This window comes from Oryx dammah, unplaced genomic scaffold (assembly GCF_014754425.2).
Source record: "Oryx dammah isolate SB20612 unplaced genomic scaffold, SCBI_Odam_1.1 HiC_scaffold_2, whole genome shotgun sequence".
In the NCBI taxonomy this organism is placed as follows: Eukaryota; Metazoa; Chordata; class Mammalia; order Artiodactyla; family Bovidae; genus Oryx; species Oryx dammah.
Genome location: NW_024070186.1, coordinates 62,370,371 through 62,389,207, shown reverse-complemented (window position 1 = coordinate 62,389,207; position 18,837 = coordinate 62,370,371).

Sequence of the window (18,837 nt, the reverse complement as noted above, 5' to 3'; positions counted from 1 at the left end):
TTCATAGTTTTTATGTTATAACTGCTTCCTCACTAGCTCTGTAATGAGAAAAGTCACATCCCCTCTCTATGCTCCAGTTTCCGAATCTATAAAAAGTCAAAGTGTTAGTCATTCAGTCATGTCTGACTCTTTGCGACCCCACCCTCCTCTGTTCATGGGATTCTCCAGGCAAGAATACTGGAGTGGGTGGCCATTCACTCCTCCAGGAGCTCTTCCTGACCCAGGGATCAAACCTGGGTCTCCCGTATTATAAGTAGATTCTTTACTGTCTGAGCCACCAGGGAAGCCTGGATCTACAAAGAGGATATAATAATAACCATTTCACATAATTTGTGAGTAGGATTAATATCCATATGCAATGAAATCAGTTTAGTACCTGACATGTTGTGGTTGCTATTTTTATTAGCCTGCCATCATCGTCATTATTACCAATATTAACACTTTTAGACTGGGAACCATGATTTCTTCATCTTTATGAACCCTTGTCAAATACTTTACAACAAGCTATTTGCTACTTCTGATGAATGAATAACTCAATCAATAAAGTAACCAATCAATGAAGGAAGAAAACTCTGGAAGATGAAATTGAAACTAGGATTTCTGTAGGTCTGCCCTTTCCACATCTCCCATCCAATTAGGAGACCCCATATACCCATCTGAATGCAGAGTTCCAAATAGCAAGGAGAGATAAGAAAGCCTTCTTAAGTGAATAATGCAAAGAAACAGAGGAAAAAATTGGATGGGAAAGACTAGAGATCTCTTCAAGAAAATTAGAGATACCAAGAGATCATTTCATGCAGGGGCACAATAAAGAACAGAGACAGTATGGACCTAACAGAAGCAGAGATATTAAGAAGAGGTGGCAAGAATACACAGAAAAACTATACAAAAAAGATCTCGATGACCAAGATAATCATGATGATATGATCACTCACTGAGAGCCAGACATCCTGGAATGCGAAGTCAAGTGGGCTTTAGAAGCATCACTATGAACAAAACTAGTGGAAGTGATGAAATTCCAGCTAGCTATTTCAAATCCTAAAAGATGATGCCATTAAAGTGTTACACTCAATATGCCAGCAAATATGGAAAACTCAGCAGTGGCCACAGGACTGGAAAAGGTCAGTTTTCATTCCAGTCACGAACGCTCAAACTACCGCACAATTGCACTCACCCATCTCATATGCTTGTAGTGCTCAAAATTCTCCAAGCTAGGCTTCAGCAGTACATGAACAGAGAAATTCCAGATGTTCAAGCTGGATTTAGAAAATGCAGAGGAACCAGAGATCAAATTGCCAACATCCACTGGATCACTGAAAAAGCAAGAGAGTTCCAGAAAAACATCTACTTCTGCTTTATTAAGCCAAAGCCTTTGACTCTGTGGATCACGACAAACTGTGGAAAATTCTTTAAGAGATGGGAATACCAGACCACCTGACCTGCCTCCTGAGAAATTTGTATGCAGGTCAAAAAAGCAACAGTTAATACTGGACGTGGAAAAAATGACTGGTTCCAAATCGAGAAAGGAGTACAAGGCTGTATATTGTCACCCTGCTTATTTAACTTATATGCAGAGTACATCATGAGAAACACTGGGCTGGAAGAAGCACAAGCTGGAATCAAGATTGCCAGGAGAAATATAAATAATCTCAGATATGCAGATGACACCAACTCTAATGGCAGAGAGCAAAGAGGAACTAAAGATCTTGATGAAGGTGAAAAAGGAGAGTGAAATGTTGGCTTAAAACTAAACATTCAGAAAACGAAGATCATGGCATCCGGTCCTATCACTTCATGGCAACTAGATGGGAAAAGAGTGGAAACAGTGACAGACTTTATTTTCTTGGGCTCCAAAATCACTGCAGATGGTGACTGCAGCCATGAAATTAAAAGATGCTTACTCCTTGGAAGAAAAGCTATGACCAACCTAGACAGCATATTAAAAAGCAGGAATATTACTTTACCAACAAAGGTCTGCTTAGTCAAAGCTATGTTTTTTCCAGTAGTCATGTATGGATGTGAGGGTTGGATGATAAAGAAAGCTGAGTGCCATAAAATTGATGCTTTTGAACTCTGGTGTTGGAGAAGATTCTTGAGAGTCCCTTGGACTGCAAGGAGATCCAACCAGTCCATCTGAAAGGAAATCAACCCTGAATATTCTTTGGAAGAGCTGATGTTGAAGCTCCAATATTTGGCCACCTGATGTGAAGAACTGACTCATTGGAAAAGACTCTGATGCTGGGAAAGATTGAAGACAGAAGAAGGGGATGACAGAGGATGAGATGGTTGGATGGAATCACCGACTCAATGGACATGAGTTTGAGAAAGCTCTAGGAGTTGGTGAAGGATAGAGAAGCCTGCGTTTTGCAGTCCATAGGGTCGCAAAGAGTTGGACATGACTGAGCTACTGAACAACAACTATAGGAGCAAGGATTATCATAGATCTTCCATGAAACAGGAAAAGAGCTTTCCTTGAACATTCTGTGGTTCTGAGACAGTTGGAAATACAGCTCCAGTTCTCTTCTTCTGCTGTAACAGCCTGTGTCTGCAGGAGGTTTTAAAATGTATAATGAAAAGGAAGGAAGAAAGGCAGTGTACAAACATTTGGAAATTTAGGATGACCTATATGATAGAAAATGGATATCCCCACCCTTGACCTAATTGACCAATTCTGTCAGTGGCCCCTTAGAAGCCATTCTTGGTGATACTTTGTGCAATAGTTAGGATGTTCCTTAGGCAAACTCATCTCCCTTGTTTACCACCATGGGTCTGTCATCTATGAATTTATCTAAATCATATTTGAATCTATCTGTATGTTTAATCTATGCCACTTTCCTCTTGTATTAAAGCTTTGCTTTAAATCACACCTAAAATGCTAGGGAAGAATGAGAAAAAAACTCATCCTTCCAAAAGAGAACTAGAGTAAGTTCCATTTAAACCATACCTGTGCCAACCACCAACAGCTTGGGCCAGGCATTTGCCCTCCCTGTCTCACCCTGATCCATTTAAAACTGATAGAATAATCTTCAGATTAAAGGTTAATTAGATGTTTAACTTTTTCATGCCACTCAGAACATAAAGATTATATAAATATTTCATCTTATTATAGATTCTAGATAAGACTCTTTTCTTCATTTGACTAAACTTGTATCCCTCCCTGACCCATCCTTTGTCTTCAACACCATAATATTTTATTACACACTTTGGATAATCCCTGTGTTACCACAATGCACAATGTGTGTGTAGAAAAGGTGCATTACACTACTCTAGGGGTTGAGGTTCACATACTGTTTATCATATGTATGTCTATTCATTTTGAAAATTTCCACACAAAACGTCCATAAAGTATCTCAGGGAAAGACTACCTTTTCTACTTTATACAAAGATATTTAGAAGATATGGCTGGCTGGATCCGAGAGATCTCTATGTCTCTTCCAACTTTATCCTTGAGTCTTTTAATTAAGTTCCATTAGGTAGATTCAGGAAAGCTCAATGGCATTTCAACTATAATATACATGTAGTAGTTACCTCCTGCATCAGACTTCCTGCTCAGAGTAGCATTCTTCCTGGAGCTGGTTTCTGAGGCCCAGCACTTTCTCTTCTAGACCTGGTTCTGGGTCCAAAAGATACATATCTTAAGGCAGGTCCATAAATTAATCAGGCTTCAATGTCTTCACTCCAGATCCCTCATCTCTGGCATAGAAATCTGTCTCAGATTGAGTGTGAAGATACCAGGTAAATCCCTAGAGTAGCAATTAACAGCATCTTTTGTTTTCTCCTCAAAATGAGATTGCCCTCAGAATTGACTCCTTGAGGGCACTGAAGAGTAGGTTTTTAACCCTAAGAGTAGAGGCAAGAAAAACATTTCTTGTTCGGTGTTTAGATTTAATATTTCCCAGTGGATTTAAGAAAACCACTATTATTTTTCTCCATGTATGTACATATGTGTGCACACACAAATTCAGATCATCAATAAAAAACAAGACAAAAATTTTAATGGGAATGGTCATCATTTCACAAATTTGGGAGTCATAATTCTCAGGATGATACAAGCAATCATCCATCAAGTATTTTAAAAATTGTTACCCAGAACTCTGCTTTTGTTGAAACTAGAGGGGAGACAAAATCCTTACTCCAGGATAAGAATGGAAAGATGTCAAGTTATTTTACCAAACCTTATTTTTCTAATCTTAAAAATGACAGTAATACCTACCCCACTGGTCATTTCTAAGTGCATGCATGCTCAGCCGCATTGGATTCTTTGTGACACCATGCACTGTAGTCCACCAGGCTCCTAGGTCCACGGAATTTTCCAGGCAAGAATTCTGGAGCAGGTTGCCATTTCCTACTCCAGGGGATCTGCCCAACTCAGAGATTAAACCCAAGTCACTTGTGTCTCCTGCATTGACAGGCCAATGCTTTACCACTGAGCCACCTGGGAAGTCCACAATCATTAGTTGAAGACCAGATCACTAGCTGAAATATAAACACGAAATCTTCTAAGCAGCTAATGTTCAACAAATGCTTATGGAAAGCCTACTGCACTAATTTAAAAGAGAAGCACTGTTCCTGTCTTCACAGAGTTCTACTTTTTATAATCTTTTTTTCCTCAAGAGGTTTTTGAGCAAGAGAGCAAGCACTGGTGCACCAGAGGCAGTGTATATTGACTTGCAAGAGCCAATTATTAAAATACTCAGAACTAGTTGCTAAACCATTGATAGTTTAAAGTGTGAAAGTGAAAGTGTTAGTCCCTCAGTCATGTCCAACTCTTTGCAACCCCATGGACTATAGTCCATGAGGCTCCACTGTCCATGGGATTCTCCAGGAAAGAATACTAGAGTGGGTTGCCATTTCCTTCTCTGGGGGATCTTCCCTACCCAGGGATCAAATCTGGGTCTCCTGCATTGCAGGCAGATTCTTTACCATCTGAGCCATCAGGAAAGTCAGTCTTGAAATGTGAACTGGTTGTTAAACCATTGATAGCTTGAAATATGAATGTATTTACACCACAGAAATTGCCAAGCACTATAAATCAGCCTTTCTATCCCCCCCAACACCAACCCAGAGGGCCAGCTCTCTAGCACACCTTTAAAAAATATGAAAGCATGAAGAATATGGCATAGTAGTTAGAAAGAGGATCTTGATTTGGAAAGAGATGGATCAAAATCCAAACTTTACAATCTACAGTCTGTAAGTCATTTAGCTATCCTAAAAAGCTTCATTATCCTCATTAATAAACAAGGAAAATGGATTAATATAATCTATGTATGTTGGTCTGCTCAGGTTGCCATTAACAAATATAGACTGGGTGGCTTAACAACAGTTTTCTTACAATTCTGAAGGCTAGAAGTCCAAGATAAAGGTGCTAGCATAGTCAGTCTCTGGGGAAGGCTCTTTCTCCAGCTTGCAGGTGGTCATGTTCTCACTGCATCTTCACATCACCTTTCCTCCATGTGTGCATGGAGACAGAGAAAGCAAGCTCTCTAATGTTTCTTGTTCTTTTTTTTATTGAAGGATAATTGCTTTACAGAAGGATAATTGCTTTACAGAATTTTCTGTAAAACCTCAACATGAATCAGTCATAGGTATACATATATCCCCTCCCTTTTGAACCTCCCTCCCACCTCCCTCCCCATCACACTCCTTTAGGTTGATACAGAGCCCCTCTTTGAGTTTCCTGAGCCATACAGCAAATTCCCATTGGCTATATATTTTACATATGGTAATGTAAGTTTCCATGTTACTCTTTCCATACATCTTACCCTCTCCTCCCCACTCCCCATGTCTATAAGTCTATTCTCTATGTCTGTTTCTCCATTGCTGCCCTGTATATAAATTCTTCAGTACCATTTTTCTAGATTCTGTATATGTGTGTTAGAGTACGATACTTATCTTTCTCTTTCTGACTCACTTCACTGTACAATAGGTTCTAGGTTCATCTACCTCATCGGAACTGACTCAAATGTGTTCCCTTTATGGCTGAGTAATATTCCATAGTGTATATGTACCACAACTTCTTCATCCATTCTTCTGTCAATGGACATCTAGGTTGCTTCCATGTTCTAGCTATTGTAAATAGTGTTGCAGTGAAAAATGGGATACATGTGTCTTTTTCAATTTTGGTTTTCTCACAGTATATGCCTAGGAGTTGGATTGCTGGGTCATATGGTGGTTTTACTCCTAGTTTTTTAAGGAATCTCCATACCATCTTTCATAGTGGCTGTATCAATTTACATTCCCACCAACAGTGCAAGAGCATTCCCTATTCTCCACACCCTCTCCAGCATTTATTGTTTGTAGACTTTTTGAGGATAGCCCTTCTGACCAGTGTAAGGTGATATATCATTGTGGTTTTGATTTGATGAGATGGCTGGATGGCATCACCGACTCAATGGATATGCGTTTGGGTAAACTCCGGGAGTTGGTGATGGACAGGGAGGCCTGGTGTGCTGCGATTCACGGGGTCACAAAGAGTCGGACACAACTGAGCGACTGAACTGAACTGAATGGAATAATGAGCAATGCTGAGCATCTTGTCATGTGTTTGTTAGCCATCTGTATGTCTTCTTTGGAGAAATGTCTGTTTAGGTCTTCTTCTCACTTTTTGACTGGGTTGTTTGTTTTTCTAGCTTTAAGTTGTATGAGCTGCTTGTATATTTTTGAAATTAATCCTTTGTCAAGTGTTTCATTTGCTATTATTTTCTCCCATTCTGAGGGCTGTCTTTTCACCTTGCTTATAGTTTCCTTTGCTGTGCAAAAGCTTTTAAGTTTAATCAGGTCCCATTTGTTTACTTTTGTTTTTATTTCCATTACTCTAGGAGGTGGGTCATAGAGAATCTTGCTTTATGTCATTGAGTGTTCAGCATATGTTTTTCTCTAAGAGTTTTATAGTTTATTATCTTACATTTAGGTCTTTAATCCATTTTGACTTGTATGGCATCACCGACTCAATGGACATGTTTGAGTAAACTCCAAGAGCTGGTGATGGATAGGGAGGCCTGGTGTCCTGCCGTCCATGGGGTCACAAAGAGTCAGACATGACTGAGTGACTGAACTGAACTGAATGGTGTTAGGAAGTGTTCTAATTTCATCCTTTTACATGTAACTGTCGTTTTCCCAGCACCATTTATTGAAGAGCCTGTCTTTGCCCTATTGTGTTCTTGCCTCCTTTGTCAAAAATAAGGTACTCATAGGTGCATGGGTTTATTTCTGGGCTTTCTATCTTGTTCCATTGGTTTATATTTCTGTTTTTGTGCCAGTACCATACTCTCTTGATGACTGTAGCTTTGTAATATAATCTGAAGTCAGGAAGGTTGATTCTTCCAGCTCCATTCTTCTTTCCCATGACTGCTTTGGCTTTCGGGGTCTTTTATGTTTCCATATGAATTGTGAAATTTTTTGTTGCAGTTCTATGAAAAATGCCATTGGTAATTTGATAGGGATTGCACTGAATCTGTAGATTGCATTTCGTAGTATAGTCATTTTCACCATATTGATTCTTCCTGTACAGGAACATGGAATATCTCTCCATCTGTTTATGTCATCTTTGATTTCTTTCCTTAGGGTCTTATAATTTTCTGTGTACACTTCTTTTGTCTCTTTAGGTAAGTTTATTCCTAGATATTTAATTCTTTTTCGTTGCAGTGGTGAATGGGATTGATTCCTTACTTTCTCTTTCTGATATTTCATTGTTAGTATATAGAAATGCAAGTGATTTCTGTGTATTGATTTAGTATCCTGAAACTTTGCTAAATTCACTGATTAGCTCTAGTAATTTTCTGATACTATATTTAGGGTTTTCTATCTACAGTATCAGGTCATCTGCAAACAGTGAGGGCTTTACTTCTTCTTTTCCAATCTGGATTCCTTTTATTTCTTCTCTGATTGCTGTAGCTAGGACTTCCAGAAATATGTTAAATAATAGTGGTGAAAGTGGACACCTTTGTCTTGGCCCTGATCTTAGGGGGAATGCTTTCAGCTTTTCACCATTGAGAATAATGTTTGCTGTAGGCTTACCATATATGGCCTTTACTATGCAGAGGCAGGTTTCTTCTATGCCCATTTTTTGAAGAGTTTTAAGCATAAATGGGTGCTGAATTTTGTCAAAGGCTTTTTCTGCATCTATTCAGAGTATCATATGGTTTTCACCTTTCAATTTGTTAATATAGTGTATCACCTTGATTGATTGCATATATTGAAGAATCCTTGCATTCCTGGAATAAACCCAACTTGATAATGGTGTATGAGCTTTTTGATGTGTTGCTGAATTCTGTTTGCTAAAATTTTGTTGAGGATTTTTGCATCTACGTCCATCAGTGATATTGGCCTGTAGTTTTCTTTTTTTGTGTTGTCTTTGTCTGGTTTTGGTATCAGGGTGATGGTGGCCTCATAGAATGAGTTTGGGTGTTTCTTCCTCTGTAATTTTTTGAAAGAGCTTTAGAAGAATATGCATTAGCTCTTCTCTAAATGTTTGCTAGAATTCTGTGAAGCCATCTGATCCTGGGCTTTTGTTTTTTGGGAGATTTTTGATCACATCTTCAATTTCAGTGCTTGTAATTGGGTCATAATTTCTATTTCTTCATGGTTCAGTCTTGGAAGATTGAACTTTTCTAAGAATCTGTCCATTTCTTCCAGGTTATCTATTTGATTGCCATATAGTTGTTCATAATAGTCTCTTATATCCTTTGTATTTCTTCATTGTCTCTTGTAACCCCTCCTTTTTCATTTCTAATTTTGTTGATTTGATTCTTCTCTCTTTTTTCTTGATGAGTGTGGCTAAAGTTTTGTCAATTTTCTTATCTTCTCAAAGAACAAGCTTTTAGTTTTATTAATCTTTACTATTGTTTTTTTCATTTCTGCTTGGATCTTTTTTTATTTCTTTCCTTCTACTAATTTTGGGTGGTTTTTATTCTTCTTTTTCCAGTTGTTTTAGATGTAAAGTTAGGTTGTCTATTTGATGTGTTTCTTGTTTCTTGAGGTGGGATCATATTGCTGTAAACTTCCCTCTTAGGACTGCTTTTGGTGCATCCAATAAACTGTGGAAAATTCTGAAAGAGATGGGAATACCAGACCACTTGACCTGCCTCTTGAGAAACCTGTATGCAGGTCAGGAAGCAACAGTTAGAATTGGACATGGAACAACAGACTGGTTCCAAATAGGAAAAGGAGTATGTCAAGGCTGTATATTGTCACCCTGCTTATTTAACTTATATGCAGAGTACATCATGAGAAATGCTGGGCTGGATGAAGCACATGCTGGAATCAAGATTGCCAGGAAAAATATCAATAACCTCAGATATGCAGATGACACCAGCCTTATGGCAGAAAGTGAAGAAGAACTAAACAGCCTCTTGATGAAAGTGAAAGTGGAAAGTGAAAACATTGGCTTAAAGCTCAACATTCAGAAAACTAAGATCATGCCATCTGGTCCCATCACTTCATGGGAAATAGATGGGGAAACAGTGGACACAGTGGCTGAATTTATTTTTCTGGGCTCCAAAATCACTGCAGATGGTGACTGCAGCCATGAAATTAAAAGATGCTTGCTCCTTGGGAAGAAAGTTATGACCAACCTAGACAGCATTTTCAAAAGCAGAGACATTACTTTGCCAACAAAGGTCTGTCTAGTCAAGGCTATGGTTTTTCCAATGGTCATGTATGGATGTGAGAGTTGGACTATAAAGAAGGTTCAGTGCCGAAGAATTGATGCTTTTGAACTGTGGTGTTGGAGAAGACTCTTGAGAGTCCCTTGGACTGTAAGGAGATCCAACCAGTCCATCCTAAAGGAGACCAGTCCTGGGCGTTCATTGGAAGGACTGATGTTGAAGCTGAAGCTCCAATACTTTGGTCACCTAATATGAAGAGCCAACTCATTTGTAAAGACCCTGATGCTGGGAAAGATTGAGGGCAGGAGGAGAAGGGGATGACGGAGGATGAGATGGTTGGATGGCATCATCAATTCAATGGACACGGGTTTGGGTGGACTCTGATAGTTGGTGATGGACAGGGAGGTCTGGCGTGCTGCGGTTCATGGGGTCACAGAGTCAGACACGACTGAGAGACTGAACTGAACTGATAGGTTTTGAGTTGTCATGTTTTCATCGTCATTTGTTTCTAGAATTTTTTTGATTTCTTCAGTAACCTGTTGGTTATTTAGAAATGTGCTGTTTAATATTCATGTGTTTGTGTTTCTTAAAGCTTTTTTCTTGTAATTTATATCTAGTCTCATAGCATTGTGGTCAAAGAAGATGCTTGATATGATTTCAATTTTCTTCAATTTACTGGGGTTGATTTGTGACCCAAGATGTGGTCTATCCTGGAGAATGTTCCATGTGCACTTGAGAAGAAGGTGTATTCTTCTGCATTTGGATGGAATGTACTGAAGATATCAATGAGATCCATCTCATCACTTAGCTTAACTTAGCTTAGGGTTAATTCTCTGGTAGTCTTGGGTCTTAGAGTCTGTGCTCTCACTCCAAAGGCTCAGGGCTTGATCTCTGTGAAGCCTGCAGCTGCTGCTGCTAAGTCACATCAGTCGTGTCCGACTCTGTGTGACACCATAGACAGCAGCCCACCAGGTTCTCCCACCCCTGGGATTCTCCAGGCAAGAACACTGGAGTGGGTTTCCATTTCCTTCTCCAATGCATGAAAGTACAAAGTGAAAGTGAAGTCGCTCAGTCATGTCTGACTCTTAGTGACCCCGTGGACTGCAGCCTACCAGGCTCCTCCATCCATGGGATTTTCCAGGCAAGAGTACTGGAGTGGGGTGCTATTGCCTTCTCCGCTGTGAAGCCTAGGAGGAAGGTTTTGATGACAGATCCTTGGGATCCTGGTTCTGTCCTCCAGTGAGGTACAGAGACCTGTCCCCTTTCGACATTTGTGGGAGACCCTCAGCAAAGTCAAGGACTTCTAGTTCCTCCTCAAGTACTATAGAATATTCTGAGCCATGTCTTGTGAGTTTTCTTATAGCTACTGAAACCCCTACTAGGTGGAGAAGTTAGCTACATGATGGTCAGACTGTAGCCATGACATAAGTTTAACGTTTCTTCTTATAGACACTAATGCTACCAGATCAAGGCCCTGGAACCCTTAAGACTACATTTAACCTTAATTACCTCCTTAAATGGTCTATATCCAAATAAAGTCACATTGGGAATAGAACATATGAATTTGGAAGGGACAAACATCCAATCCATAACATTATCTCTCTGAAAATTAAAATGAGACATACTATGTTGATGCAATGTCTAGTACTTCAAGTGCTCAAAAATATTAGCTATTATTACCATTTCTCATTAGAAGAGTAAGTCTGGTTTTATGTCTTGGTGGAAAAGGAGACTCGAGAGTGAAAGCCTACAGTCAAGAGGATCATTAAGCAAATTGTTGGAAAACATCAGATAAAGACAGATTTCATTAAATGAAAAATGAACAAGATATAGAAATCAGCTAGACAGAGATAAGAAAAAATGGTCAGAGTCAGCTCCAAGCATCCTAGGTGGGAAGGAACTGGTGGGGAAAAGACACCAGAAGATGAGAATCAGTTTTAGCAGATGAAAATAATTGAGAATTTAAGGTAATGGCTAAAATTATCCAAAATTCCATTTCAAGTTTTGAGAATACACATTTATTAACCAAATATTTCTTGAATTTTTGCTGCAAGATACTGTAAGGGATACAAAGATGGTGAGGATATGCTCACTGTTTTTATCAGCCTAGGTCCATTATGGAAAAGGACATAAAAAGAAAATTGTCACTCATGCTTGAAAGATTTAAATTAGGTGCAGTAAATTTAAAAAAAAAATAGGAGATAACTTTTTCTGAGGATATGTTAGGATAGGATTTCATAGAGGCAAAGGGATAGAACATGAAAGACAGATAAATAAGATGATGTGAATGAGGGTAGAGAAAGGCTTCCTCATAGAGATTTTCCTCTAGCATAAGAAAAAGCATTGAGCTGAGAAAACGTAATCAGGGAGCAATTCAGTTAGCCAAAGCATAGGTAGCCAATTAGAGAATAGTAGGAAAACAAGCTAGAGAGGTCGTCAAAGACCAAGCCACAGAGGATCTTAAAATCTAGGTTAAGAATTTGAACTTGATAAAACACTGATGAAGGAAATTAAAGAAACACAGATAAGTGTAAAAACATGCTCTGTTATTGCATCGGAAGAATTAATATTGTAAAAAATGGTCCATTACCCAAAGTGATTCACAGAGTCAATGCAATCCCCATTAAAACCCCAATCTCATTCTCTATAGAAATAAAAAAATTCCTAAAATATGTATGGAACCATAAAAGACCCCAAAGGGTCAAAGCATTTTTGGGCAAGAAAGCAAAGCTGGAGCCATTTCAAAATATTTTGCAAAGCTACAGCAATTGAAAGAGTACGGTTCTGGCAGAAAAACACATGTATAGACCAATGGAATAGAATAGAATGCTCAGAAATAAACCTTACAGTCAACTGATTGTCAACAAGTGTCTCAAGAACACACTATGAGGAAAGGATAGTCTCTTCAATAAACAGTGCTAGAAAAACTGTATATCCACATGCAAAAAATTTATTTGGTTTTTATCTTATAATAGATTTTAAAAACCAACCTAAAATGGATTAAAGACTTTAAAGCAAGACATGAAACCAAATGTTTGACCTTGGTTGGGGAAATAAGTTCCTGGATATGACACCAAAAGCCCAAGTAACAAAAATAAAAATAGATAAATGGAATTTCATTAAAAAGCACTTCTGTACAGGAAAGAAACTGACCAAAAGAGTGAAAAGTCAACTTACAGAATAGAAGGAAATAATTAAAAGTCATTTATCTGATAAGGGGTTAATATCTATAACATATTAGGAATTCATACATCTCAAAGCAAAAAAAAAAAAACAACAGTTTTTAAGATGGACAAACTATTGAGTATAAAATAAGCTACACTGATAATTGTACAACATGGGGAATGTGACCAGCATTTTATAATAACTTTAAATGAAGTATAACCTTTAAAAATTATGAATCACTATATTATATACCTGTAACTTATATAACACTGTACAGCAATTATACTTCAATTTTTTTAAATGGACAAAGGACCAGAATAGATACTTCTCAGAAGACATACATATGACCAACAGATATGAAAAGGCACTCAACTTCACTAAATACAAGAGAAATGCAATCAAAACCACAATGAGATATCACCTCAAACTCATTAGAATGGTTATTATCAGAAAGATAAAATATAACAAGAACTGGAAAGCATATGGAAAAATGGAAACCCCTGCACCATTAGCGGGAATGTGAATTGATACATCCATTAAACAAAACAATATAGAGGTTTCTCAAAGAATTAACAGAACTACCATATGATCCAGGAAGCCCAGCACTGGGATATATCCAAATAAATGAAATCAGTATCTTGGAAAAGTGTCTGCACTTTTCATGTTCATTACAGCATTACCACCACAGTCAAAATGTGGAAACAACCTAAGTGTTCATTAACAGATGAGTGGATAAAAAAATGTAGCCTACATTTTCATACAAGTGACTATTGTATAATTATATTGTATTATGAATAAACCATATAAAAGGAAATCCTGCCACCTGCAACAATATGGATGAACCTGGATGACACAATGTTAAGTGAAATGAACCAGAAACAGAAAGACAAATACTGTACTATCTTGCTTATATGTGGAATATAAAATACTCAAAGGAGCATAGAGTATAATGATGTTTATGGGGGCGGAGGGGAGTGAGGAAAGGGGAAATGTTGATCTGGGGTTAGAAAGTTTCAGTTGTGCCTGATGAATAAGTTCTGGAGACATGATGTACCACAACGTGACTCTATTAACAATTCTGTACTGAATACTTGAAATTTGCCATGAGAGTAGATCTTAAGTACTCTCACTAGAAAAAAAAAAAGTAACTACATGAGATGATGGATATATTAATTAACTTGATTGCAGTGATTCTTTCACAGTGTTTATGTGTATCACATCAAGTTGTACACATTAAATATACACAAATTTTAACTGTCAATTACACCTCAATAAAGCTGGAAAAAAACTTAAGTAAAAACTGCCCCCACAAAAAAAACCATTAACTTGATTTAGTAGGAAGTGGTGAATCACTACCACTTGGGTTCAAATAGAAGCATCTTTCACCTCATCCACAACTGATTTACACAGACCCTTTCATTCTCCAAGTCTCCAAGTAAACCTATCATCAGCTGTGCTAACTTATAAGGTGCCTAGTTCCTGGCATCAGAGAAGGCAATGGCACCCCACTCCAGTACTCTTGCCTGGAAAATCCCATGGATAGAGGAGCCTGGTAGGCTGCAGTCCATGGGATCTCGAAGAGTCGGACACGACTGAGCGATTTCACTTTCACTTTTCACTTTCATGCATTGGAGAAGGAAACGGCAACCCTCTCCAGTGTTCTTGCCTGGAGAATCCCAGGGACGGGGGAGCCTGGTGGGCTGCCATCTATGGTGTCACACAGAGTCGGACACGACTGAAGCGACTTAGCAGCAGCAGCAGCAGCAGCAGTTCCTAGCATTAACCTTTTCACAATTCCTTCAGCAACCAGGCTGTCCAAGACCCCAGAACTCTTCCTGATCCCTGGAAAACTAAACCATCTCCTGCCTTTAAGTACCTTAGCTTTCAATCTCAGAATTTCCTCAAAAAGATTAAGTAGAAAAGTCTGCTGTTCTCATTTCTGTGCATGCTCTTTTGTGCAATATAGTCTATGAGAGTACTCAATATACAGTCCCTAACAGTTACTAAGCGAAAGAAAGAGAGGCTAAAAATATCCAAGTGACTTACCAAGAACCTTTAGAAGGTCTCTGGGAAGAGGAATCAGAGGAAGAGTGTGGAAGCTGAAGTTCATGAGGCTCCAGACCACAAACAGGGCTTCTCTCGTGGCTCAGCTAATGTGGGAGAGGCAAGAGATGGTGGTTCCATCCCTAGGTCAGGAAGATCTCCTGGAGGAGCAAATGCAACCCACTCCAGTATTCTTGCTGGGAAAATCCCATGGACAGAGGAAACTGGTGGGCTACAGTCTGACCATAGTGTCACAAAGAGTTGGACAAGACTAAGCACACACACAGACCACAAACATGTACACACCTACTGTCTCCCTCACGAGCATTTGCACCTCTGCCTCTGGCTTCAGTTTGAGCATGAGCATCTCTGCAGAGCAAGCCAAGTTCCTTGTTTAGATGAGAGCCCAGAGTGGGCAGAGGTTATGCAGAGGATGTGACCTATGAGCTGAAACTAAACCTTCTGAGGTTCCACAGCCCCCCTCCCTGTTCTTGGAATCTACCTTCGGCCCACTCTTCCCACAGCCAGAGCCAAGCTTAAGAGAACTTAAGCTTGAAAGAGCGCTCTGGTGTTGAGACCATCTGGACGGCATAAGTGACTGAATCCAGTTAAGGCCTCTACATAAACTTTCAAAATTTGATGGGTGGGTGGGGCAATCTATTGATACTTGCAGCAGAGGAGACTACTGTCCTATGTAAGTTTCCTTGCTTGTTAATCCTACTACCTACTGATTTCAAATGATCTCTTTCTTCAGTGTTTCCTGCCCTCCGTGTATGGGGTGAATTTCAGATTTCACCCAGGATATTTCTAGGTTGTTAATCAACAATTAGTGAGGCAGCCAGGGCCCGGGAGAAATGGGAAAGCGGCCTCCTGGGGATGTGGTGGGCAGGGGGGCTGAGTTGGCCACTGACTTCTACGTAGACAAGGGTGGCCCTTATGTTAGATGTTTGTGGGCCACTGAGTGAGTCTGAGAACGCCTGGAAATGTTTGAGGAACTCCGCAGGGCCGCACTGCAGCCAAGAGGGAAATAAACAGCTGCTGCAGTGGGCTGATCTCTACTGTGGGCAGAGCTGAGCCCCGACGCCCAGCTGGAGGCTGAAGTGCAGCTTACAAAATTGGAAGAAGAGCTGAGGATACAAAAGGATGTGCACTGTCCCTGGCTCTGCTAGCTTCGGGGCAGGCAGAGGAGGTGGAAAAGCCAGGTAATAATTTGGAGACCTTAGCAACTCATCTTGTGAAGCTAGGAGGGCACAAGCTGTGGGGAATTAAGGTCTGAGTGCTCCTAACAAGGCATGCCTATGTGGGTGCTCTATCGCGTCCCACTCTTTTGGGACCCCATGGACTGTATCCTGCCAGGCACCTCTGTCCATGGGATTTCCCAGGCAAGAATACTGGAGTAGGTTGTCATTTTCTCCCCCAGGAGGTCTTTCCCACCCAGGGATCAAGCCTGCATCTCCTACATTTGTAGGCCTATTCTTTTCCCACTGAACCACCTGGGAAGCCCTAACAAAGCCTGATGGGGACGCTAAGATCAAATCCCTGAGAAAGTGAGGAGAGTCAAAGAAGAATGTTGCAGTAATTGACCGTGAAATGGACAAAACACCTCCAGTACAACTCCTAAAACAGAGGAGACCAAAAGCATAACAAAACAATGCCACCCAGCAGCCCCCAGTTCAGGAAACATTCTTGAGGAGAACATGGACTCCCACTGAGCCTCCTGATACAGCTACCAAGTTCTAGCAAAAGGCCAGGGAAGATCCCCAGGCATGGTTCATGAGGCTGTGCTATACAGGGGCGATGGCATTTATCTAACAGGACAGGAGGCAGAGAAAAATAAGCAACATCACCATACAGCCTGCCATCTGGCAGCACCTGCATGAGGTTGGGGGGAGGGGGCTGTTAAAAGAACTCACCGCCTTATAGAATGGATTGTTCTGGCCCTCTTCCAACAACTCAATAGAAGACTCTACACATGGACACTACCAGATGGTCAATACCGAAGTCAGACTGATTATATTCTTTGCAGCCAAAGATGGAGAAGCTCTATACAGTCAGCAAAAACAAGACCAGGAGCTGACTGTGGCTCAGATCATGAACTCCTTATTGCAAAATTCAGACTTAAATTGAAGAAAGTAGGGAAAACCCTAGACCTTTCAGATATGACCGAAATCAAATCCCTACAATTATACAGTGAAAGTGAGAAATAGATTCAAGGGATTAGATCTGATAGAGTGCCCAAAGAACTATGGACAGAGGTTCGTGACATTGTACAGGAGGCAGGGATCAAGACCATCCCCAAGAAAAAGAAATGCAGAAAAGCAAAAACAGCTGTCTGAGGAAGCCATACAAACAACTGTGAAAAGAAGAGAAGCAAAAAGCAAAGGAGAAAAGGAAAGATATACCCATTTGAATGCAGAGTTCCAAAGAAATGCAAGGAGAGATAAGAAAGCCTTCCTCGGTGATCAGTGCAAAGAAATAGAGGAAAAAATTGAATGGGAAAGACTAGAGACCTCTTCAAGAAAATTAGAGATACCAAGGGAATATTTCATGCAAAGACAGGCACAATAAGGTACAGAAATGGTGTAGATCCAATGGAAGCAGAAGATATTAAGAAAAGGTGGCAAGAATACATAGAATAACAGTACAAAAAAGAGCTTCATGACCCAGATAATCATGATGGTGTGATCACTCATCTAGAGCCAGACAGCCTGGAATGAGAAGTCAAGTGGGCCTTAGGAAAGATCACTATGAACAAAGCTAGTGGAGGTGATGGAATTCCAGTTGAGCCATTTCAAATCCTGAAAGATGATGCTGTGCAAGTGCTGGACTCAATATGCCAGCAAATTTGGAAAACTCAGCAGTGGCCACAGGACTGGAAAAGGTCAGTTTTCATCCCGATCCCAAAGAAAGGCAATGCTAAAGAATGTTCAAACTGCTGCACAATTGCACTCATCTCATACACTAGTAAAGTAATGCTCAAAATTCTCCAAGCCTGGCTTCAGCAATACGTGAACCGTGAACTTCCAGATGTTCAAGCTGGATTTAGAAAAGACAGAGGAACCATAGATCAAACTGCCAACATCCACTGGACCATGGAAAAAGCAAGAGAGTTCCAGAAAAACATCTATTTCTGCTTTATTGACTAAGCAAAATCCTTTGACTCTGTGGATCACGACAAACTGTGGAAAATTCAAGAGATGGGAATACCAGACTACCTGACCTGCCTCTTGAGAAATCTGTATGCAGGTCAGGAAGCAACAGTTAGAACTGGACAGGGAACAACAGACTGATTCCAAATCAGGAAAGAAGTACGTCAAGTCTATATATTGTCATCCTGCTTATTTAACTTATATGCAGAGTACATCATACAAAATGCTGGGCTCGATGAAGCACAATCTGGAATCAAGATTGCCAGGAGAAATAACAATAACCTCAGATATGCAGATGACACTACACTTATGGCAAAAAGCGATGAAGAACTAAAGAGCCTCTTGATCAAAGTGAAAGAGGAGAGTGAAAAAATTGGCTTAAAACTCAACATTCAGTAAATGAAGATCATGGTATCTGGTCCCATCACTTCATGGCAAATAGATTGGAGAAACAATAGAAATAGTGACAGACTTTATTTTGGGGAGCTCCAAAATCACTGCAGATGTTGATTGCAGCCATGAAATTAAAAGATGCTTGCTCCTTGGAAGAAAAGCTATAACCAACCTACACAGTATACTAAAAAGCAAAGACATTACTTTGCCAACAAAGGTCTGTCTAGTCAAAGCTATGGTTTATCCAGTGGTCATATATGGATGTGAGTGTTGGGCTATAAAGAAAGCTGAGCACTGAAGAATTGATGCTTTTGAACTGTGGTGTTGGAGAAGACTCTTGAGAGTCCCTTGGATAGCAAGGAGATCCAACCAGTCCATCCTAAAGAAAATCAATCCTGAATATTCATTGGAAGGACTGATGCTGAAGCTGAAACTCTAATACTTTGTCCACTTGATGTGAAGAACTGACTCATTGGAAAAGA